This window comes from Triturus cristatus, chromosome 8 (genome assembly GCF_964204655.1).
Source record: "Triturus cristatus chromosome 8, aTriCri1.1, whole genome shotgun sequence".
NCBI classification, from domain to species: Eukaryota; Metazoa; Chordata; class Amphibia; order Caudata; family Salamandridae; genus Triturus; species Triturus cristatus.
Genome location: NC_140591.1, coordinates 280,695,185 through 280,719,396, shown reverse-complemented (window position 1 = coordinate 280,719,396; position 24,212 = coordinate 280,695,185). Strand labels below are relative to the sequence as shown.

General features: G+C 43.6%; 1 long non-coding RNA gene across 1 annotated transcript in view; it reads left to right on the top strand.

Annotated features, from left to right (window-relative positions):
- The first annotated feature begins 424 nt into the window (after nucleotides 1-424).
- LOC146801982 (uncharacterized) overlaps nucleotides 425-24,212 on the top strand; it is a 257,353-nt gene continuing 233,565 nt past the window's right edge. The window contains exon 1 of the long non-coding RNA XR_014967678.1: nucleotides 425-546. This is a non-coding gene — a long non-coding RNA (uncharacterized LOC146801982). The remainder of the gene's footprint in view (nucleotides 547-24,212) is intronic.

The following is a 24,212-nucleotide window of genomic DNA, read 5'->3' as shown; positions in this document are numbered from 1 at the left end:
TGAGTTTGATTAACAAACGTTAGTTGAGGCTCCACAATACAACAAGCATTTGCAATGCAATAGGTCTCGCAGTTACACGAGTTAAATCTTTTGGCATTGTAAATGACAATGCCAATAGGCATTGTTATTTGCAATGTCAATAGCTCAATCTCGCGTGCCGTAAATGCGAGACCTAATGCATTGCAAATGCTTGTTTTCAAAGTTTCCTGCGCTGGAGTATTGCCGCGGGAACGAGCAGGGACGCGCACACAGTCGCTGCCTTTCCATTTCCAGCGCCATGCTGTCTTCATCATTGCGTGCACTTTACAGTGCCCCTGGGGCACAAGCAGGGACCGACTAGAGTGCTTCTGTATCAGAGCGCACTCTGCGGACCCCCAGGGCACAAGCAGGCATCCACTTCAGCCTGCCTTTCTTGCTAAAAAGGAAACCCGTGTGCTGAGTCGTTTCTCAGAGACCGGCGTGTTTCCCAAGGACTCGCATTGCACAGATGGTGCGCGCTGAGTCCTCCAAGTGGCCTGCAGACATCACCGGCGCATTGGGGAAAAGGTATTTTATGATTTTGTTTTATGTGCTTTCACATTGTGTTGCTCGTTTTAAAAGTTAACTCCCATGGGGTATTGCCTCGGGAGCGAGCAGGAGTGAGGAGGGTCGCACAGGTGCTTGCTACCTTTAACTTGTTATTTCCACATTGCCGCTGGCCCCGCCCTCCAAACCTTCCTGAGCTCTTTAAACTTTGCAGTCGCCGGACAAGCACACTGCAGCATTATCTTGCAAAAATATTTTTTTTTAACTTTTCTGTAGTAAAAAAACTTCAACAACTTTTCATAACTTTGCAGGCAAATGTTAACTTTTGCCCACTGTTGGAATGAAGACGTAATTCCTCTGTGAAGTGTCTTCATGGATGATTAAAAAAACTTACAATGCTATGAACGGTCGTGCGGGCCAGTTGTGGTTTTGGGGAAATAGTTGGGAGATGCAGGGAGTGTTGGTAGCAAGTCTAGATGGTAACGGGGGCTGTGATTGCTAGGGAAAGAGTTTTCAGCACCCCACAAGTATCAAGGAGCAGTGAACACATTTGGTGAACAGGAGAGACTGCAGCCATCGCACAGAGATAGCTCACTGCTAGAGATGCTGTAGGTTATGCATTGAGGCTAGCAGTTCATTCCATTTGTTGCTCTCAGTGTCCTCCGCACACGCGTTCCTAAGGAGTGAATGTTTAAAGTTACACATATGTTTAGTTCGCGCTGGGTGAAATGAGTCACCGCCGCAGGAAAGGGTGTAGTCTTATTCAGTTGGTCTCCTCATGGTGTTTTTCAAGCCCCTGGCTTTCAAAAATGCTCGTAATTCACGAATGCAGTGGCGCCAAGGGATTTGCAGAGAAACACGTTATTTCGCACGCAACAAACCACCCTTGCTTTCTAACTAGGCTAGTTGTGTTGCTGAGGTGATAATGCATCAGAAAGCCCAACATGGCTGAGTAAGAGTCAGACACACACCCAGCTTTGCAAGACCCAGGAAAAGGGGCCTCATTACCAGCTTTGCAGGGCCCAGGGGGAGGGTGCCTGAGGGGCCCTACTTCCCTGGGCTTTGCTGCCAAGACACAGCGCTGGAAGGCCCAGTGCCAATGCTGCAGACTCTGAGAGAGTGTGTCTCGCTCTACGTCTCTACCTCAGGCCTTTCAGCCTGTTAGAGGGTAGTGGTGCCTAGTTTACTCTGCGCAAAGCAGACATTATACCTCTCACAAGCAGTGTTTGGAGGATAAATATTCTGTTTTGCGCTATACACTGCTGATCATATGGTCTGGTACTTACCCATGTCCCCTACTCTAACTACAGACCCCGGGGTTATGGATGGCATTCCCCTCCCCTCCATCACAACAGTTTGGAGACCACACCAATGTTTCTAGATTTTTGGATAAGGGGGGAGTAACCACCCCGGCCGTATATATTTAACAAACAAATTAAAAACATTATATACAGAAACTTTACGCAGAAAGTACAGATACATTTTGATAGTCAGATATTCCACGGCTAACCTTAACACAGTCTAATACACAAGACACTCCTACCGTAAATCTATCAATGTATGCATTTACTTTCTGCGTGTCCCATCTAGAGCCTACGGCAAAGTCAATGACTGGCAGCTCCCCCGGTCCCAGTGTACTAATAAGTTTGCGCAGGGGGTTACAGCTTATTCCGGCGGATACTTTCCCCCGGGCCCCCCCTACGCCCTGTGCCTTACACTCCATTACGGGGGAGGCTGCAGACTTCTGCATAATGGCGCCTTGATGCGCATGCGCGTGCGGGGGTGGCCCCAGGCCCACTGGGAAGGATGACTGGCAGTTAAAACTGAACGTTTCTGAGCCAGAAGCACTGAAGTTCTTCCGGCTCAAAGAGGCCGTTTTGCCCATTGGTCGTTGCGGGAAAGGGAGGGGGAGGGAGTGCCGCGTCAATAGCTGGCGCGGCCTCCCTCCCCCCCTCTGTTTGCGGGGACTGGTGTGACCGCCATAATGGCGGCACGGTCTAGTCAGACCTCGTATTCTCCAGTTAGTTCCCCTTTTTGCCTGCTTGTGTTGACCGCCGTCCCTAAGACATCAGTCCTGTCTCTTGAGAGCCAGGCTGACTTGAAGGTGAAAATGACATTAAGAATCGATAGCTGAGTGGGAAGTAAATCGGAGCAAACTGTGAAAGAAATGATGGATATTGTTTCTATTACTGTCTAAGCTCCAGTCTTTTTTAATAGGTGTGTCACCACGAGTCAAAATGAATATACAAAAACAAGCACAAAATGTTTTTTAAAATAAAGTATTTGGTTACGTTTCCATATCGTGTGTGTCCTGTGGCTTTAATTTTTGATTTACTGCTAGCAGTTTGGAGATACTTTTTGTGACCCCTTTCAGTAAAATCAGAGCTCTATTTCTATCCGGGTCAAAGTGATGTTGTCTTGAGGGTCATGTAACATTTTTACTCTCTATCGCTGAAGAGTTTATTACAGTACTTTGAAACTTGGCACACCGAGTAGGCTTGCACGTCTGATGGGGATGGACTGTATGGTACTGCTCTTGTCAATACATACTTATTGCGTCATACAATTAAACGTCATATGTTGCTCATAAGTGCTCCTCCCGAGAAAAGTGATCCTTCTGAGAAAAGTGCTCCTTCCGAGAATGCAAGTTTTCTTTATAAGAGCATGAAAATCAGAACGGACTTGCAATATCCTTTTGTAGGCTAAGCCTGGCCAGCGCATGCGCTGCTCTGCCTGGCATGCTGTATTCGAGTATGTATGTGAAGCTCCGCCCACTTTCGGCCAATATTTTTCATTGTCTTTTGTCATTGTCCTTTGTAAATGTTGGCATCTGATTCTTTAATAGGCTTGTTAGTCCCTCATTACTACTCCCTTGTCTTCATTTGTAACCTACCATGAGGACTGCCCCTTTACCTTCTGTTGTTACCCAGTATGTCTTAGTGCTTAATCACCAAATATTTTCTTTAATGAGATTCCTCTACTACAGGCACGACATGCTTTCCTGCAACATTCAGTGCGCCATGCACGCTTTCACTTTCCAAGCAGCCCGGGACGGTGGCGGCCGCTTCTTTGAAATAAAATAGGTCTTGCATTTACAAGAGTTTGAGCTATTGGCATTGAAAATGACAATGCCTTTTATGTGTAAATTATCGAAACAGATAAATAAAAGGCATTGTCATTTACAATGCCAATAGCTTAAACTCTCGCAAATGAAAGACCTATTGCATCGCAAATGCTTGTTTAAATCATTTTGGTGTCCCGGTGCCCACACGGTAGACCCTTTTAAGGTCGAGGCTAGCGGCAGCGCTCATGCACTGCTCGCTACCGGTACTATTTTTTATGCGGTAAAGTCTGTCTAAGAATAACTCAGTAAAATGAGAGGCAGAATCCGTGGTATTAGAGCGTTTAAAAAGGCTTTATTCCTATACAAAGGAACACAATTCGAATTGTGGGCCTTCTATTCCATCACCACGAAAGTTCAGGAAGGAAGGAACATATATTATTGACAGTTAAGCGGTTTTATAGAAAATGCATTACAGTAAAACAGATGCAAGAGGCGTGACAGCTGATAACTCAGATAAACTGTACATACGTAACTAAACATGGGTGTAACTAAAATACGTCATTTAAACATGATGTTACAAGTGGGTGGATCCATAAAAGAATCCTGCAATGTCAGCAGAAATATGTGGCAGAGATGCGCGCGCAGCTGCATGACGTGTGATTGACGTGCAACTAGAGGGTGAAGGGGACTTGACATTTAGCTCTACATGTGGAGACAGAAGTCTGGGGTTATGTCAACCTAATCCCGAATCATATCTAATATCCTATGTTTAAAGAACTGTGTTATCCAAAAAGAGAGGTCTCTTAGGATAGAATCTTATTCTATACTGACTATACTGACTATTAGTGCGTGTACAAGCATCTAAGTGTCTACACTAGATGCGAGGGGGTAGGAATATTCCATGGTAACGGAGCTATGAGTTATTTGCATGAGGGCAGCGAGGCTTGGCCCTTTGCACGGGAGCTGGAAGAATGTTTACCTAAACTACTAGACAGGAATGCATCGGATGAGGAGCGAAGGAGATAATCTCGAAGGTGAAATACAGTTTTTGGCATGCGACAGGCTGGATCAGGCACCGTTAGCCGCGCAGGGAGTAAGACAAAGTTCATGGTCACAGATGCGGGCTCAGACTGGAGCTTTCAGAGGCAGAAGGCAGGAAAAGGCTTGATGACAGAATTCGGGCCTACTCGCCTGAATCTGTAAAATGTGGAAAGTGAACCATATAAAGTCGGTGGCCTTTCATACTTAGGAATGGAATATCTGACCCATTCATGGCGGATCTGAAAGAGGACATGTTGACGGTGGACACACATATATTTGCGTCTTCAAAACTGGAGCAGGAGGGAACATACATGTACTTATAGCATGCACATGGAGCCGTTGGGGTCTACGATAGGGGACATAACTGATCACAAAATTCATATTTCCTCATTCCCTCCTTGTCCCCTTCGGACCCTTAGGAGATATCGATCTTCATCAATCCATCGATCTGTTCATATAGCATCATTTGTTCTTCTTTCTTCTTCCGGGATCTCGAGCGAAAACTTGGATGTGGGATACACGAGGTGGCACACAGACCACAAATCGCTGGCCCACATTGTAGACATAAGCAGCAACTGAATAGTATGAGAAAGCCAATACCTAGGAAGGATAGTATTCTCCATCCCCAGGCTGACAACACGCCCCAGAACCAACAGGACCAAGTCCAGGTGCCTGGACTCTGGTGTATCTGGCTTACAATCTTATGAAGGCGAGTTATGGCTTTATATACTGATGGCGAATTTTCTGGGATGAAAATGCAGCAACTTGATCCGATGACCCTACAAGCTCCGCCCCTATCGGCCAGGATGACGTCAAGGACAAGACGATTTTGAAGCACAACAATCCGCATAGCAGACTGTTCTTCTGTTAAATTGCCTAAGGCGGAAATAGTTTCGTTCACTACTGCTTCAAGGGTTCTGGTTAATCTACGTATCAGCTTACTATTAGTGACTGTACCTATATAGGGAAAGAAACCTTTATTAAAATCTGTGTATTTCTCCCATGCTGTTTCAGTGTAATCGACAATTGGGAGATCTCTCTGCCGTCTATTGTGTACTAAATGGGTATTTCTGTGATAATCAGGAGGAGCTAGGAAAACAGGTGGCAGAAGGAATGCTATGTAACAGGTACCATCCCAATCTAAAGGTAGACATATATATGCGGTCTGGCCACATATGAAGTAGGAATGATGGGAAGCTCTAAATGTAAACTTGCCTTGATCACTGAATTTTATTACAGTGGTACATTTACTATGGCCCATATGTATGGAACCATTCTTTCTTATACATAATTCCCCTTTTACTGGGAATACTGACATGGCGGGCAAGATTGGTGTAGCTTCAGATTCAACGTTCAGGATCATGAGGTTAAGTGTAAAATTACCTAATCCATATACTTCATTTTCTAGATCAGTTCCTGTTCTTTTGGGAAGTCCCTCCTTGTTAGGGTAGCAGACTTTAAGTAAAGCTAGGTTCAGGTTTCCCCATACCCAGTTGTCTTGATAAACTGCGGAATTTGAATCTAGGGTATTAATCAAACTAAACCATGCTCCACAGGAGCCATTGTGTGTGAACGGATAGGGAAAGAGGGGCAAGACTCCCTTATAGTTCTGATAGGGAGGGAGTCGGCCACATATCCAACAATTTGTGGCATTGCTGGTTTGATGGGAATGATGTAACATACTAATAAAAGTGTTGTTGCGCAGCGCAAATCTATAGGACAATTCATGCGGAGGAAATTCGCTAAAAGAATGTTCTGCAGTTATATTATAAGCATGCTTAGGAATAGGGTAATACATGTGCAATAGGATGCTGACAATGATGATCAAAAGACTTAGAAAAAACAAAATTAATAATGTTACTGTACAATGACTACGAAATGATTTACAATACGCTTGCTTCTTGAGCAGCATTTGATTATTTCTTTCTCTATTCCGGTCCAGAGGATACATGTCAGAGACAAATTCAACCGATTCACCTTGGAGAGGACTTAAACAATCAAATTGTCTGACTTACTGGACCTCAATTTTAGTTTATATAGTTCTGAGTTCGATTGCTCAACCAAGGGGAGCTTTGAGTCTGTCTTTGAGGAAATACAGGGTTTAGTCTCTATATTGGATGGTAGTCCATAAAATTTCTTGATATGACTCGAGTGCAACCATCCTTTTCTTCCCTCGATTTTCACGGCTGTCCTGGTGGTAAGTAAAACTAACTTCGGTGACTTCCACCTAGGATCCAGTTGGGTCTTCCGGTCAAAGTTCCTGACCAGCACCAAGTCCCCAGGAACCACGTCATGGGGCTTCACCTCAGTATTGTCGGGAAAAGCTGCGGATACCTGTGAACGACAAGATTGTAGTGCAGACATCAAGGAAGCCAGGTAATCTGTCAGCATATTACAGTCAACGTCAGTGATTTTACGAGGTATAGGCGTCCCCCACATATTTGGTGGTCTACCGAAGATCACCTCATACGGGGATAGCCCTGTTCGAGAATGTGCTACCATTCTCATGTAAAAGAGCGCAACTGGTAAGGCTACTATCCAATCAACTCCTTTTTCTCTACATATTTTGGACAATCTAATTTTCAGAGTTTGATTATGGCGTTCTACGAGACCTGCTGCCTCGGGGTGTCGGACACAGTGAAATTTTCATTGATACCCTAACAAAAGGGAAACGTGTTTCATTAGTTCGGATGAGAACGGCTGGCCGTTATCTGAATAGACAACACGTGGTAAACCGTACCGTGGGAAGAATTCTCGAACTAACTGTTTGACAGTAGTCGGGGCAGTGTAATCTGAAACCGGGTATGCTTCTGTCCAACGGGAAAGAGCACAGACAACTACGAGAACATATTTGAATCCTCGACATCGTTCCATCTGGATATAATCCATCTGGAGGACTTCAAAAGCATGATTAGGAGGTTGAAATCCACCCTGTTCTACGGGGATGCTTTTACCTGGATTAAACTGACAACATATCATACAGGTACGAACTTTTTGTTTAGCTGCGGCTCGTAAATGTTTGTTGAACCAAATGTGTTGAATGCTGTCTAGCATAGCTTTTTCTCCTAGGTGCGCTGGACTATGTATAGTGTTAATGATGACTTGGACCATTGAGTCGGGAAGAAACCATATAGATTTTTCCTTCGTCATCCATCCTTGATCTGTTTGGATCCCTCCTAATTCAGTCCATTTCTTTATTTCTTCTGGTGTAGCGTGTGTCTGTATGTCAATTACATCAAGGGCGGGATCCTTAACTGTCATGCAATGTGTTGGTGTCGGAACTATTGTCTTTGTCATGTCAGTTGTGTGAGTCTGATTCTGAGCAGTCTGTTTAGCTGTTCTGTCAGCTAGGTCATTACCCTGAGAAATGATATCGGTAACTTTTGTGTGGGCTTTGCATTTCATAATCGATATTGCAGTAGGTAGATGAATCGCGTCTAATAGGGCTTGAATGAGGGGTCCGTGTTGAATGTGGGCACCGTGAGAAGTTAAATAACCTCTCTCTCGCCACAGTACGCCGAAGTCATGGACGACTCCGAATGCATAACGTGAATCTGTGTATATGTTGACTTTTTTATTTGTGGCTTGAATACAGGCTTGTGTCAGAGCGGTGAGCTCTGCTGCTTGAGCTGACAAAGTGTTAATACAATTTGTTTCAATGACTTCAGTGTCTGTTGTGACTGCGTAAGCGGCCACTAGCTCTCCTGTACTTGTTCTCATACATGACCCATCTACATACAATGTCAAGTCTGGATCTGATAAAGGGATGTCTGTCAAGTCTTGTCTGGGTTTCGTCGTGATAGTAATAACTTCAACACAATCATGTGCCAATGGGTCTGTTCCGCTCACTGGTAACAGTGTGGCAGGATTTAACGTATTACAACGTCTGATTTCTATATGTGGCTGAAACAATGTCAGTTCGTAACCAGTGAGTCTCGCTATAGTCAAGTGTTGTGTCTGTGTGCGGTTCAAGAGAACCTCTACTGCGTGTGGTACTTGTACTGTCAGTTGGTGTCCTAACACTATGGCATCGCTTTGTCTGATTGCTAAAGTTGTTGCTGCCACTGATTTCAGGCACGCAGGAAGAGCCTGAGCTACTGGATCTAATGTACTAGAGAAATAAGCACATGGTTTGTGTGATCCTGCTTGTTCCTGAGTGAGTACTGACAAGGCAGTACCTTCGCGTTCTGTAACGAAGAGTGTAAACTGTTTACTGTAACATGGTGTTGCTAGGACAGGTGCTTGGCATAAAGCTTTCTTTAAGCTTTCAAAGGCGTGTGTATGTTCTTGAGTCCAAGGGAGGACAGTCGATGTGGCTGCCTCCTGTGTTGTCAACTGGATGAGTGGTTTTGCTAGAAATGCATATTGAGGGATCCACTGCCTACAGTATGAAGTGAGGCCTATAAAAGCCCGCACCTCCTTTTGTGTCTTGGGTGGTGGCATGTTAGCGATTAACTGGATGCGGTCGGATGTAAGCTGCCTTCCCTCCTTGGACAGCGAGTGCCCAAGGTAAACAACTCGCTGGACACAGAATTGCAGCTTAGAAGGGGACACCTTGTGCCCCTTGTCGGCCAGAAATTTTAAAACCGTCAGTGACGCTTTTTCACATTCAAGTTCGCTTCGGGCGGTGATCAGCAGATCATCGACATATTGAAGCAAGGCAGTGTTAACTGGCATGTGGATACTGTCAAGTTCTCGTTTCAGTGCTTGGCTATAGATGCTGGGGCTTTCTGTAAATCCTTGAGATGCGCGTGTGAATTTAAAACTTCGTCCATTTAAACTAAATCCGAATAAATATTGACTTTCCGGATCAATTGGGACACTAAAGAAAGCATTCTTGAGATCAATTACAGTGAAGAACGTTGCTTCTGAGTCAATAGCTGTGAGTAATGAAGAGATATCTGGGACCACGGGGTATTGTGGCACAATACATTTATTTAATTCGCGCAGATCAATAACTAATCGATATACTGGTGGAGCTTTTGGATCCGTTCTTTTAAGAATCGGAATTATCGGAGAATTACATACATTGGAGTCTGTTTCGACAACCACTCCTTGTGCAATGAGCTCGTCAATGATTTGCAGTAAAGCCACTACAGCATCTGGTGGTAACTTGTATTGTCGTATTCGTGGTAGTACTATTCCTGATTTCAGTGTAACTCAATATGGTGTAATGTTCATGCAACCAACATCCGTGGGGCCTTGTGCCCATAAGTGTGTAGGTAAATTCTGCAGTCGGTGATCCATGTCTCTGGATACGTAGTGACCTTTAAAGTCATGTAAAAATAGTCGTACTCCTTCCGGAGAACAACATATTATGGCTCCTAGAGCTTTCAATGTTTTTATACCTAACAAGTTTTCTGGACATGATTTAGTAAGCAATAAATCTGTAGTACGTGTCAATGGACCAATCGTAAGTGGAAGAGGTTGTGTTACATCATTAATTATAGGTTTTCCTGAGAATCCAAGGGAAATATTCTGTGAGCCTGAGAGGGGTGCCCCTGGAACTTCACTGTGTCTTATAGTTGTTCTGCTTGCCCCTGTATCAAGTAAAAACTTTCTGTCTTCCCCTAATAGTTCACTATGTACATAAGGTCCCTCTTGGTCTACAGGAACCTCAATAAGGGGTAAGCCAACTTCCCTCTCTAGGCTATTTCATGTGTATCGCTGATAATCGGGATAATCTGCTTGTGCATACTGATACATCTGTTGTGTCGTTGCTTGTGTTGCAGCAATAGGCTGCGCTTGTGGTGGTACTACAATCTGTTGTGGAGCTGCCTGTTGCGGAGCTGACCTAGGTTGTGCCTGGTGAGGCGTCTGTTGTTGATTCTGATCCTGTCTAGGTGGACGTGGTCTCTCATGTGTTCTACCTGTGGCTATATTATGTTTCAGGACTGGACAATCGTGTATATAATGACCTGGTTGTTTACAATAGTTGCATGTCCCTTTCGCAGGGCCTGCGGAATCACCCTTTTGATGACTATCAGCTGGAACTGACTGTGCAACAAGCATTTTCATTTTCGTATCTTTCATACGTCTTTGTTCGTGTTCTTGTTCTTCCCTAATTCTATTGTGATGATATTGTAACATCTGTAGCATCTGTGATGGGGTATTACCTTGCCAGGTACTTTCGAATTTCAATACTCTATTCTTGACTTGTAGCAGAGAATTTTCAACTAATTTTGTCACAAACAGATGTGGATATGACTCACTACTGGCTTTTATGCCACTATTTATACTAAAACATTTTTCAAATCGGGAATAGAAATCACTAGTGTCTTCATCTGGTTTTTGTTTACAGGCTGAGATTGCACCCCAGTCTTCCTTTTTCGTAGTTAATAAACGTGGCAGTACCTGTATTAGTAATCCTGCTAGTGCTGTAGTCTTATCCCCAAGCCCTGCTCCTGCAGCTCGGGCCTTTTCTTCGTTTTCTAATGCTGTCCAATCTATCTTTTGGTCTCCTACCTCCCATTCTTTTTCTTTGAGTTTTTCATAAACACCTGCGGGTAATAGGACTTTTAATATTTTCATAATATCGGGGTAGGTATACTCTCCCATGAGTAACATGTCTTTTATCTCACGGTGGAAACCTGCTGGATCTTTGTCATGACTGGGTACTACTTTCTTCATTTCTAATAATTCCAGTTTAGTTATAGGCGTGTATACAAACACACGTGTGAAATTATCGTCGGCACCTCTGATCGGGTGCACTTCGCGTAACGGGTTCTGTCTATCTATGTGATACATTTTTCTTCCCATTATGGGAACTGAGACGTGTTCTGGGCATACGAAATTTAAATATTGGTTTCGGGATTCTAGTATTTCCTTAATCAAATCAGTACCTGACCCTCTCCATATGTTCGCGAGTAGTTCTGTCAATATGTCAGGTAAGGGTCCTGGATCGGAGTGTTGGCCTTTATATAATATAAGGAGGTGTTGAATCATGTATATACTAGCTAAACGCTGTTCATATGGGTCTAGATTCAGAAACGTGTGTGCAAGTACATCATTATTGTATTCGCCGGGACTGTCAGCCCACTGTACTGCTGACCTGGCTAATTCTTGTTCGTCCATGGAATCGAGCACGTGGTACCCCCTTCGATCTCGGAGTAATTTATCAGCGGCTTGGAATAAGTGTTCAGGGGATTTTGTATTTAGCATAGGGTTTGGAAGATGTCTATTATATTCTGGACGTATTGGACGTATTGGGTCGTTAAAACCTCTGGTATTACTATGGGGTCTTCCTTTACCTACATAAGCTATCGTGTCTACTTGCTCTGATTCTTGCTCCTCCTCCTCTCTGTTTAGATCAGCGGCGTCTACCTCTAATCTTTCTTCGTGTATTCGTTCTACCTCTTTGCGGATCTTTCGGTACATAGCTACTATACATAACTGTTTATCATGTCTTCCTTCTGATATATTCCGGCCCCAAGTGACAAGTGTTTGCATTTCTTCCGGATTTACCCCAGGCCGGTCTTGATTTCTAATTACACAGTTTATGAGGAAACGTAACAGTTGTCCCTGTACCTCCGCTTTCTGGTACTCCATGGCTCTGCTAATACTTTCAGGACCTCGCCCTGACTGGACAAAGTGATATATATTTTCTAAATGTGTATTCATTCCTGGTAACTTCGTTAAATATATGGCAGCTCGTCTAATACGTAATGATGACAGCAGCATTTCGTCCCGTTTACCGGGCACAGGATCATATCTACAATCTACTAGAAGTTCCTTAAGCATGTCGGGAGTGGCTAGTTTGGGCGTACGTTGGAGGGCTAAATCTCTAAGGGAAAATTTATTTCCTCTGGGTGGCGTAGAAAAAATGTCTGTCGTACCTCCTGTAGCACCGTCTGGGGTGCTGGACGTGAAAGGATTTGTTGAGGGTGAGACAGCAACCGTCGTTGTGGGAAAAGTTGTAGAAACAGATGTGCTTGTCGGAATGTGTGTCGAAGCGCGTTGTTGCGGAGGTACAGACGAATGTTCTTGGCGATGAGCATCATCGGCAAGCAGTCTATGTGCTGCGGTATTAGCATACTCGAGAGCTGCGTCATCTAAATAGCGGGAGAGGAAAACATCTTCTGCGGTTCTGGGATGCCCCTTGGGGTGCGCTTTTATCGGAAACAATGGAGTTGGCAAGTCTTTTGGTATTTCCGGAGTAGCCTTAGGTAACCCTTCGGCCAGAAGTGGATACATACCCTTCATAAGGGCGTTTCTTTGTCTATCTACTTGTTCTGATTTTACTCGAGTACCTTCCTCAAGTAATAGATTTTCTCGGACTTTATTTGAATTCTCCTTACTCTTATCTTCCTGTCTAAGTGCTTTTTCTGTACGTCTATATGATTCTTTACGCCATAATTCAATGGCATCTTTCTGTGACTGTCTGGCTTTCTTTTTCCATAATTCTTCTTCTACTCTCATGATGCAATCTGCATCCCAGGTCCCCGCTGCGGGCCATCTCTGACTCTCTGGTAATTCTTTGGTGTAATCTACCCATAAATCAAGAAATAATACGGCATCTAGGCCATGCTTATGATACATAAAGTATCCTGGAGTATCCCTAGGTGGAATGGGAACAGCTTCTTCGAGTACACCTTTTCTAGTTTTGATCTGTCTTAGTTTCGAAAAGAGCGGCATTTTTAGATCTTGTTTCTAGAACACACTTTATACGAGAAAACACAATAATGAACAGTCATTCATACCACAATATATAGAACGTATTTAAAACATTTAACGCTTAACAGTTTTACGAACAATGATAACTAATAAGAAACTAGTTATTGACATTATACTGACACTGGATAATATTTATTTATATGCACAACATACTATATATACTGCTAAACAGTACAGATACACTGCTAAAACAGTGCAGACCGGATTTGTGTACCCAAACCCGTCTTGACCGGCACAGACTATGTGCACGTTAAATGCCTCCCCGGTAATGGTACTCACCGGGTAGCTCGGAACGGAAGGCCTCGGAACGGAACTTGAAACTGGACCGGACTGGATTCGACTCGACTGGACTCGGAACTTCGGAACCTGGCGGGTCTCTGTATACCTCGGATCTTGCTCTCTCAGCTAGGCTCTGGTCGGGATACTTCGCACTTCTCACCGCCTCGTCTGGGTGTTGATCGCAGCCTCAGTCGTCCCCGCTTGGCCGGAAGGAGACACAGGAAATCCTGCAGATACGCGTTTTTGTTGTCCGTTCAGCTGTGGCAGGAGACCGAGCCTGCAACGCACCGCCGGCGCGTGAGATGAGAAAGTGTCCCTGTTCGGGCGCCAATTTATGTGGTAAATATTTCGTTACCGGTACTATTTTTTATGCGGTAAAGTCTGTCTAAGAATAACTCAGTAAAATGAGAGGCAGAATCCGTGGTATTAGAGCGTTTAAAAAGGCTTTATTCCTATACAAAGGAACACAATTCGAATTGTGGGCCTTCTATTCCATCACCACGAAAGTTCAGGAAGGAAGGAACATATATTATTGACAGTTAAGCGGTTTTATAGAAAATGCATTACAGTAAAACAGATGCAAGAGGCGTGACAGCTGATAACTCAGATAAACTGTACATACGTAACTAAACATGGGTGTAACTAAAATACGTCATTTAAACATGATGTTACAAGTGGGTGGATCCATAAAAGAATCCTGCAATGTCAGCAGAAATATGTGGCAGAGATGCGCGCGCAGCTGCATGATGTGTGATTGACGTGCAACTAGAGGGTGAAGGGGACTTGACATTTAGCTCTACATGTGGAGACAGAAGTCTGGGGTTATGTCAACCTAATCCCGAATCATATCTAATATCCTATGTTTAAAGAACTGTGTTATCCAAAAAGAGAGGTCTCTTAGGATAGAATCTTATTCTATACTGACTATACTGACTATTAGTGCGTGTACAAGCGTCTAAGTGTCTACACTAGATGCGAGGGGGTAGGAATATTCCATGGTAACGGAGCTATGAGTTATTTGCATGAGGGCAGCGAGGCTTGGCCCTTTGCACGGGAGCTGGAAGAATGTTTACCTAAACTACTAGACAGGAATGCATCGGATGAGGAGCGAAGGAGATAATCTCGAAGGTGAAATACAGTTTTTGGCATGCGACAGGCTGGATCAGGCACCGTTAGCCGCGCAGGGAGTAAGACAAAGTTCATGGTCACAGATGCGGGCTCAGACTGGAGCTTTCAGAGGCAGAAGGCAGGAAAAGGCTTGATGACAGAATTCGGGCCTACTCGCCTGAATCTGTAAAATGTGGAAAGTGAACCATATAAAGTCGGTGGCCTTTCATACTTAGGAATGGAATATCTGACCCATTCATGGCGGATCTGAAAGAGGACATGTTGACGGTGGACACACATATATCTGCGTCTTCAAAACTGGAGCAGGAGGGAACATACATGTACTTATAGCATGCACATGGAGCCGTTGGGGTCTACGATAGGGGACATAACTGATCACAAAATTCATATTTCCTCAGAGGCATGCAGAAGTCGCGTATGCTGCGTAAGCCTCGCCTTCTTTCCGCCCATTTTTTTGATTGGCTGTTATCATTGTCCTTAGTAAATAAATGCTGGCTTCCGATTGATAATGAGGCTTGTTAGTCCCTCCTTCTTACCGCCCTGTCCCCCTTTTTTACCTCCCATGAGGACTGGATCTTTTACTTGTGGCGTTACAAGGTCTCCAAGTTTGTAATAAGGTGCCCCCTATACGTACTTCTAGGTCTGGGAGAAGTGAAAAATCGACACAATAGAGCAAAAAAGAGAAACTCCCACCCGACCTATAATGATTTCATTTTGGCTATAAAAAGCTCTAATGGGATTCCTATGTAATACAAATCAAAACCTACTACATACTTTCATGTTATTGATTTTATTCAAAACTTTTTCTTTTTTTCTTTTTAAATATTTTGCCCAGAACATATATTTCTTTTTTGATCACATTGATATCGCTATTTTATAGTGCACTTTTTTTTAAATATAAAATATGACACAGCATCATTTTTGTGAATAAAGTGAGAAAACAATAATTTTACATATAGACAATTAAAACATGACAGACATGTAAACAGCACATTTGATGGTAAGAATTTCGTTATACATGTATATACTTTCAATGGATTGATAGTTTTATCTTTTCCCCATCAAAAGACAGAACCCAAAAAATGTTTTTACATAGGAAAATCAAATCATGACGCACCTCTCACACCATTCTAACATCACTCATACCAGTCATACATACAAACTATCAACCTAATTTTTTCCACCGAACGACTTGACTCCTGACTGTTATGGAAACAGCGTATTGAAGGAAAAGACAAGTTCCTGATCATTTCATCAGGGTTAGTAAACTGTTTTTATGTTAACTAATAACAATGATTAACATTATAATTTAGATCACCAAGAGTGCAACACAGTGAACTTAGTTTGCATTACACACAAATCATGTTTTCATTTTCATTTCTTTCTTTCTGTCCATCACACATTCTTAGTGTGGTGAAGGCCATCTATACCTGGTGTTACAATATCAAAGTATATAACAAATAACCAAGCTTTCCTCTTCTTAAGTATTAACTCATACAATATGTCCTTGTTCTAAATTGTGTATAACTAACACAGTATACACAGGCGAAATAGCACACACAAGATTTTATCCATGTGGTAGATAACTTAGATTTGCAAACTAAGATTTTCTCATCTGGGCTTCCTTACAAAGGTTTTTTTTTATATTTCTCCATTTACAGATTTCTACATCGCACCTCCACTAGGGAAATTAAGAATAGAAAGTGGATGGCCCTGAGGAAGGTGGATATTAACTACATTGAATCCACCGAAACGTACGTTGGCTATAAGCACCCCCGGCTGACGGCCACACCATGGATGGATAAATAAGAGTTCTACCATGTAGTGTAGCAGCATGCTTTTTTAAGCCCGGTGGAAAACATTAGGTTGATAGTGTGTATGTATGACTGGTATGAGTGATGTTAGAATGGTGTGAGAGGTGCGTCATGATTTGATTTTCCTATGTAAAAAATGTTTTGGGGTTCTGTCTTTTGATGGCGAAAAGATAAAACTATCAATCCATTGAAAGTATATACATGTATAACGAAATTCTTACCATCAAATGTGCTGTTTACATGTCTGTCATGTTTTAATTGTATATATGTAAAATTATTGTTTTCTCACTTTATTCACAAAAATGATGCTGTGTCATATTTTATATTTAAAAAAAAGTGCACTATAAAATAGCGATATCAATGTGATCAAAAAAGAAATATATGTTCTGGACAAAATATTTAAAAAGAAAAAAAGAAAAAGTTTTGAATAAAATCAATAACATTAAAGTATGTAGTAGGTGTTGATTTGTATTACATAGGAAGCCCATTAGAGCTTTTTATAGCCAAAATGAAATCATTATAGGTCGGGTGGGAGTTTCTCTTTTTTGCTCTATTGTGTTGCAAGGTCTCCTCCATAAGTCGGTAAGCACTATTTTTTTTCTTTTCAGAGCAGTCTGCTTTCACTTTAGCTGACGCGCTTGTTTATTTAATTAATTTGACGCACAGGACCGAAAAGGAGCGTTTCTACTCACTAATCTAACAAGCATTTGCAATAGGTCTCGCATTTATGCGAGTTTGAGCTATTGACATTGCAAATAACAATGCCTTTTATTTTTGTTTTCGTTTTTAAAACATAAATAAAAGGCATTGTCATTTACAATGCCAATAGCTTAAACTTGCGTAAATGCGAGACCTATTGCATTGCAAATGCTTGTTTAATAATTATTGGGGAGGGAGGCATGTAGACCCCTCATCGCGCCGTTACAGGTCCCGAGGACCCCATCCTCTGCTGCCGTATTATTGTTAGCGGGGTGGGGGATGCGCGAGCCCCTCCCCAGCCTTTAGGGACACAGACGCCCCACATACACTTACACACAATGAGCGAAAGAGTATGTGAAAGGATAAATTAAAGGGTAAGCGGCAACACCCTCTTGATTGTCACGCTCACTGCTGGTACTCTAGTTATCTTGTCCCACAAAATGTTACCCTTAAACACCAGTCAGCCACACCTTACACTCTAATGCTGAACGCTATAAAAAGCCAAACTTGTCTATGCCTGTTAAAATAGCCAAAGTTAGGTAGCTTGGGTACAATGTGACAAAGGAAGGGAGGTTTCAAGTTTTATACTTCAGAGAATATGAAGAATCCACAGACAAAAAAAACAATACAGCCCTTTGCCTGAACTACAAAAATTAAGTAGAAAAAATACCTATGAAATATATAGTCGAGGCAAGCATGCATTTTGCTATCGATACAACACACACAGCATTATTTATGGCTCATGTTTTGTTCGCCACTTTAGGCACGCAGAAACCAGGTTGACTCGGTATGTTTTTTTTCCTCTACTTCATTTAAAAACGTGCACCCCCGGGACATGCTGACAGATGCCTGACAGATGGAGTCTGCAGGTAGGGACACGCCGCTTTCCTAGCCATCATAATAAGCTGATATCAGAGTAAGATAGAGCGGACTGCAGGCTCCATTTCAACCCTCTGTGAGCGTTAAAGGTCAGCGGTGTTAATCTTTTCTCAAACTCCCCCCACACAGCCCGACAGTGTGTGACAGAATGCGCAACAGCCGCCAACACCGCGAGCAGACCGCCCTTCTTAATTACACCGGCCCTGGGCAGCTGAACGGGCGCCAGCAAGTTATAATAAGTTACCGACAGACCGCCACGCCGTATGAGCGCATCTTAACTTGGTTATGACATCCAAACGTGTGATGAGCCCGTCAACAAATGTGACCTAGATTTGCCCCAGATTCCGCCAGCTGACATCACGCGCCAGACAGTCCCTGCTGGACAAATGGCCTCGCGTCAGCCCTTATTGGAAACACAGCAGAAGGCTCAAACGCCAAGGTGTTTTATTAAAAGGCAGCTGGGAAGACTTGATTAGTCCGGAGTCGATTCTGTGCAGTAAACACATTTTCAAAACTCTCTCAAAATAACCCCGCGTTGATCTGTACCTGCAGAGTTGATAAAGCTCTACTTTGCAGTGCATAATAAAACGCTCTATTTCAAAGTATGTGTATTTTCTGCTGAATTAAAAGTATGTGTATTTTCTGCTGAAAAGTGTTGTGGTGTCCTTATTTTTTTCTAATAATGTCACCCAATATTGCATTTTCGCTTGCGCAGTGTACAGACGGAGGTAGCAGCAGGGCTGAACTGCACCGACGGGCAGGACGGCAGTAGGTTTCATTTTGTCTTGGTATCAAATATACTCAACCGCTGGCCTGCAGTCTAGACGAGGGTGAGGCTGCAGGAGCGGCCTCACATGGTGAACTGAAGAACCTACGGTGCAATGGGACACACTAGCGATGAAGTGCAAGGTATCGTGCCCCATTGTGCTCGATACATAAAAAGAAAAAAAACACAAGGCAGGAGGACCAGCATTTGGAGCAGCATCCCTGTACCCAACAGAACCGCCCAACGCTGTTCCAATTTAGGAAGAAGTTGAAGGTGCACCTCTTTAAAGAACACTACACCATAATATATTAATTGCACCTTCTGTTCCCGGACACCAACTACCTCTCCTATCACTCGTTGACTCTATGCTTGCTCGGTTGCCTTTTGACTGGCCTGTGCTACAAAAATACCACATACATACAGAAGATAGCAGGCATGGACGACAAATGTAGTGGTTCTTGCGCTGTGGTCAGGGTTGGTCTGGACTAAATGGCAATCAGGAAGTGCCCGATGGGCTTGGCTGACAGGTCAGTGTATGGACTGTTTTTTTGACTGTTTGTGGGCCAGTTTTATGGTTTGCTGAGCCGTGCTTTTTACTGTTGATTTCCCTGATATTAAAACACACACTGCCTGCAGCAAGTTCAAATCCATGCAGTTTCCCATACCTTTCATAGCACTTGCAGCGTGTCTTTACAAGTTCAAAATTGCCACAATTTGGTACCTGGGCTGCTTATTTTGCTATTTAATTCACTAAGGAGGTCACTTTTATTTTGGTGCCCAGGTGTATTGTTATACCTGCTGCTCAGCCAGTGTGACTGGCGTGTGGAATGTTGGTGTGTGGTGATGCTGTGGAATTTTGGACGTGAGAGAGTCAGTTGGAGAATGGGCTGAGCAGCAGGAAGGCTGCTCCTGGTGGGGGTCTTGATTTTAACAAATCATCTTACCTAATCTACATCTGGATTACTGGACTTCCTTTTGATTACCACATTTTGGCAATGATTTGATGAACCTGCATGTGAAAGCTGAATAAGAGAAGATATCTTATAGAAATCGAGAAACCTAAAGATCAAGCTTCAAGAAAAGGTTTTGTAACCCTAACTGATGTGACTTCTCGCTACAAGTGAAACTAAAGGGTAGAAACTTAAAGAAGAAACTCAAGAAGTACTTAAACTACACGGATGTATGTTTCCAGACCGCCCTGCAGTCGCACCAGTCCTCTGTTCCATCAGACATCTCATCTGCAGGGTGTGCGCCGGCCTGTCTCAAGCTGGCAACGGGCAGTTTTTAGGTCTCGCCTGACCCAGTGCATGCACTGGTCTGGCGAGACATTTTGTGAGGGCTCCAAAAAGTGCTACCAGGCCAGCCTAGAGCTACAGTGCATGTGCGCGGGCACGCGCGTCGCGCTTTACCGCGATTACTTTCACTTTCGCGGCCACGCGGCCGCTTTGATGTTTGATCATGATCGCGATCACTTTCGCAGCCACACGGCTGCTTTGATGTTCTCAGTGAGGCTTCAATAGATTGCAGCAGTTAAAACAAGCATTGGCATAGCCAATAGGTCTCGCTTTTGGGACCTTATAAGTGTTTAGTTATGCAACTGTTGCATGGCTAAACACTTATAAGGTCCCAAAGGTCCAAAAGGCGAGACCTATTGGCTATGCCAATGCTTGTTTGTTTCAGGGAGCCAACTTTCAGCGCTCTGTGACTATGTGTTTGCTATCTTTGTGTGGGAGGAATCCCCACTAGCACTTGCCAAGAACTGCTAGCATTGAGTAGGAGTGAACATAGAGGAACTGGTTAGACTGGCAGCAACACTGACGGTTATCAACTCACTACAATGGTTATAAGGAGACCCTGGAGGTCTTCATATGGAGTAGGAAATGCCTATATCATGCTTTCTGTGATTAATAACCAACAGCGTTTTGGTGATAACGTTGTTTCTTCAAGGGATCTGACAGCGTGGGATCTAATGTGCTGTTCGCGTCAGAGTGTCCTGACACGGCATGACTCTTACTGCTGAAAACATTCAGAGTGCAGACTTGAGAGCCGACTGTGGTGTTCAACTCATCTACATTTACCATTACAACAATGCGGCATTTGAATGCGCCTCGAGGCAGGCGCACATTCCCCTACCATGGTCCTGGTCGCGTGGCACGACATGAGGGGCCTCTCTGACATGGTTGCCACTCAGCATGTATCTGCTGCACGTGCTGCCATTTTGTTGTAAACTTGAGAACTGTGACGTGATTGGAAATTAAGGTTATTGTCCTGCCTGCCTAACTACAGCATGCCTGAGGGAGCTGTCTGAAAGGAGAAACCAGCCCAAAGCGAAAGATGCCTGTGCAGTGCACTGGGAAATCCATGGTGACTGCTCTGGCTTAAAGCTGATCGCGCGTTAGCAGTGAACTGAGGTAGCTCGAATATTGACAATTTTCAACACTAGCACAGATGTTCACTGCACTATAGTGAGTTAAGCATGCTGGTCAGTCGGTGAACCTACTTATCTTTTGAGCTGCTGCGTTTTCTGCCCACGATCCTGCCTCCTGGATTTTCCTTTCATGTCGTGGGTCAGGGATGGACTCATTCTAGTGCTATTTGCACTGTAGGCTCTGGTGAGACGTCGCTCACCTAATATTTGACTGTATTGGCTTTGTATACGTCTAATGCCATACTTTTGTTGTGCATACTGTCATGAAGGTTTCCTGTTTTTTTTTTGTGTACCGCACTTAGGGACTATTGTCTGTGGTAGTGAGTCTTTGGAGGCATATATGACTTTGAACAAAGCTGGTGTAACAATATTTAATGTGATGTTTCCTTTTGACTTGGCAGTTAATTTGGTGCCTTTTAACAATTGAGCTAGAGTCATGTTTCATGCTCAGAGTCATTTCAGAGTGAAGCTTATGTGTGTTTTGTGGTTCACGGTGTGGCTACTGAATGTGTTCTATAATACCTCTTATTTTTTGTGATGAGTGACTGTGTCATTGTATGTCACCCATTTTCTTGTTTTGTTGTTTGAGATGGCTGTGCCTGGATAGGTCACTCATTTCTAGGTATTATGGTTTTTAGGTGTTACGGTTGAGATAACTGTGCATGTATAGGTCACTCATTTCTAGGTGTTACAGTTTCAAGGTGCTACAGTTGAGATGACTGCGTGTATAGGTCACTCATTTCTAGATGTTATGGTTGAGATGACTGTGCGTGTATATATCACTCATTTTCCAGGTGTTACAGTTGTGATGACTGCTTGTATAGATCACTCACTTCTAGGTGTTACGGTTGAGATGACTGTGCCCGGATTGGTCACTCATTTCTAGGTATTACTGTTGAGCTGACTACGTGTGGATGAGTCAGTTAAGTCACCAATTTCTGTGTGTTGTGTGGGATGTGTAGGTCATCCTTTTGCTTTATGTTCTGTATGGGTAATATTTTGGTGTGGTGTGATCATGAGGGCATAGCCCATTCGTGATGCAAGTTTGAGCTTCGTGTTGGACCCAACTGCAACTTTGGTGGTTGGTTCCCCGGGTGGTGTTTTCTGTACAAGCCACGTCAGCTGGTATGTGTGTGGCATTTGGGTTATGTTGTGTTAATTTATGTAGAGACATTGTGGGTTACATTGGGTTACGTTGTGCTTTATTTATTACCTGATTTATTTATGTTTATCTTTGCATGCATAGACTTTCTCCATCCTTACATGTATTAGATGGCATTTATTATGTTGACATTTACCATCCTTACATTTAATATGTTATTTATATTTGCATGCATGGTCTTTTACCATCTTTACATTGAATATGTCAACATGTACCATCTGTCCATTTATTATGTTAATATGCAAGATATGCATGTAGTAGTAACTACGTTATTCTTGCTCCTTTATGTTTTCTGATTTGTATGCATGATCATTTACCATCATCTTACCTAAACTACATCTTGGTCACTGGACTTCCTTTTGATTACCACACATATTTTCTGTTCCAGTCTGACTCTGCCTACGGTACAGCTTATACTGGCTTTGCTACTTCTGTTTATAAGGCTCATGAATACAATACAGGGACAGGAAGTAAACAGGCAAGCATTGCTTACTTCTGTAATATCCACACTTTACCCGAGCCTCCACTGACATCTCAGTGAATCAACATCCATGATGGCAGTGAACATACCTGCGAAGAGCTCCACTGGCTCCATGGGACAGTGAGGGCACACACCCCCAGAATGCAAGACAATCTACAAGGAGTACAAGAAAGATGATGATATCCAAAGATGGTTTCAGGGTTATGAGGTAGCTTTACACACGAATGGGGTTCCTGAAAAGAATTGGGAAGCAGGATTGTGGCCTCTTTTCCCAGACGAGAGGAGGGATACTTTAGTGGCTTTTGGTAAGGGGTGTAACCTCACCTGCACTGACAGAAGGACGCCCTTCTCAACAGGTATGGTCTCACTCCTGAGAAGTACATGTATCAGTTTAGGTCCAGTAGGAAAACTGATGCACACACTTCGTTGGGAATGTGTAGATTCTCTTTGTATCAGTAATGTGACAGTTTTTCAGGAGCTCTGCAATTTGATTGTGTGGGAGCACTTTTCTAGTCTATGTTTTGCAGAGCTGCGCCAACACTTGACTGATAGTAAGCTGACTGACCTCAGGAAGCTTGCAATGGAGGCAGACTGCTGGGTGAGTACCAGGGTCCATAAGAAGGTATGGGGGGAGACTCCGCCAAAGGTTGGCAGGGTCCCCAGCAGAAGAGTGGGAGGGACAAAGGTAAAGCACAGAAGTTCTCTAAATAGCCCCAAACTACTAGTACCCAGGGTAAAGGTTCCCATCCCCCAGCAGCTAAGAAACAAGGGGTCTCTTCAGGGAAGCCTGCAGAGACCAGTCCCCGCAAGAGCTATGCCTGTAAGCAGGTGGGTCACTTAAAGGGGGATCCACAGTGCCCCAGAAGGGCACAGCCACCCACTGATGGGTAGCCCAAGGTGTTGGCTACTGTAGTGATGGGAGAGGTGGGGTACCCAGAGGAGGATGAGGATCGCGCAGAAATTACCCTTGTCTCACTAGGGGAGAGTGAGATGGTCCAGGAAACCAGGTGCCTGCAAACATTAAGAAGTACAGCACCTGGGTGACCATCAATGGGAGAAGGATAGAGGATTTCAGAGATACTGGAGCCAGTGTGACCTCAGTCCGGTATCACCTGATCTCTGAGGAGCAAGTAGTCCCTAGGGCATTCCACCAAGTAGTAGCTGTGGCACACTCAGACTGCCAGTGTAAGGTGAAGCAGGTTCCCTTTGAGTGGGGGGGTCTCATGTCCTTTGAGGGTGGTTGTGAGCCCTACTTTGCCCATAGATTGTCTAC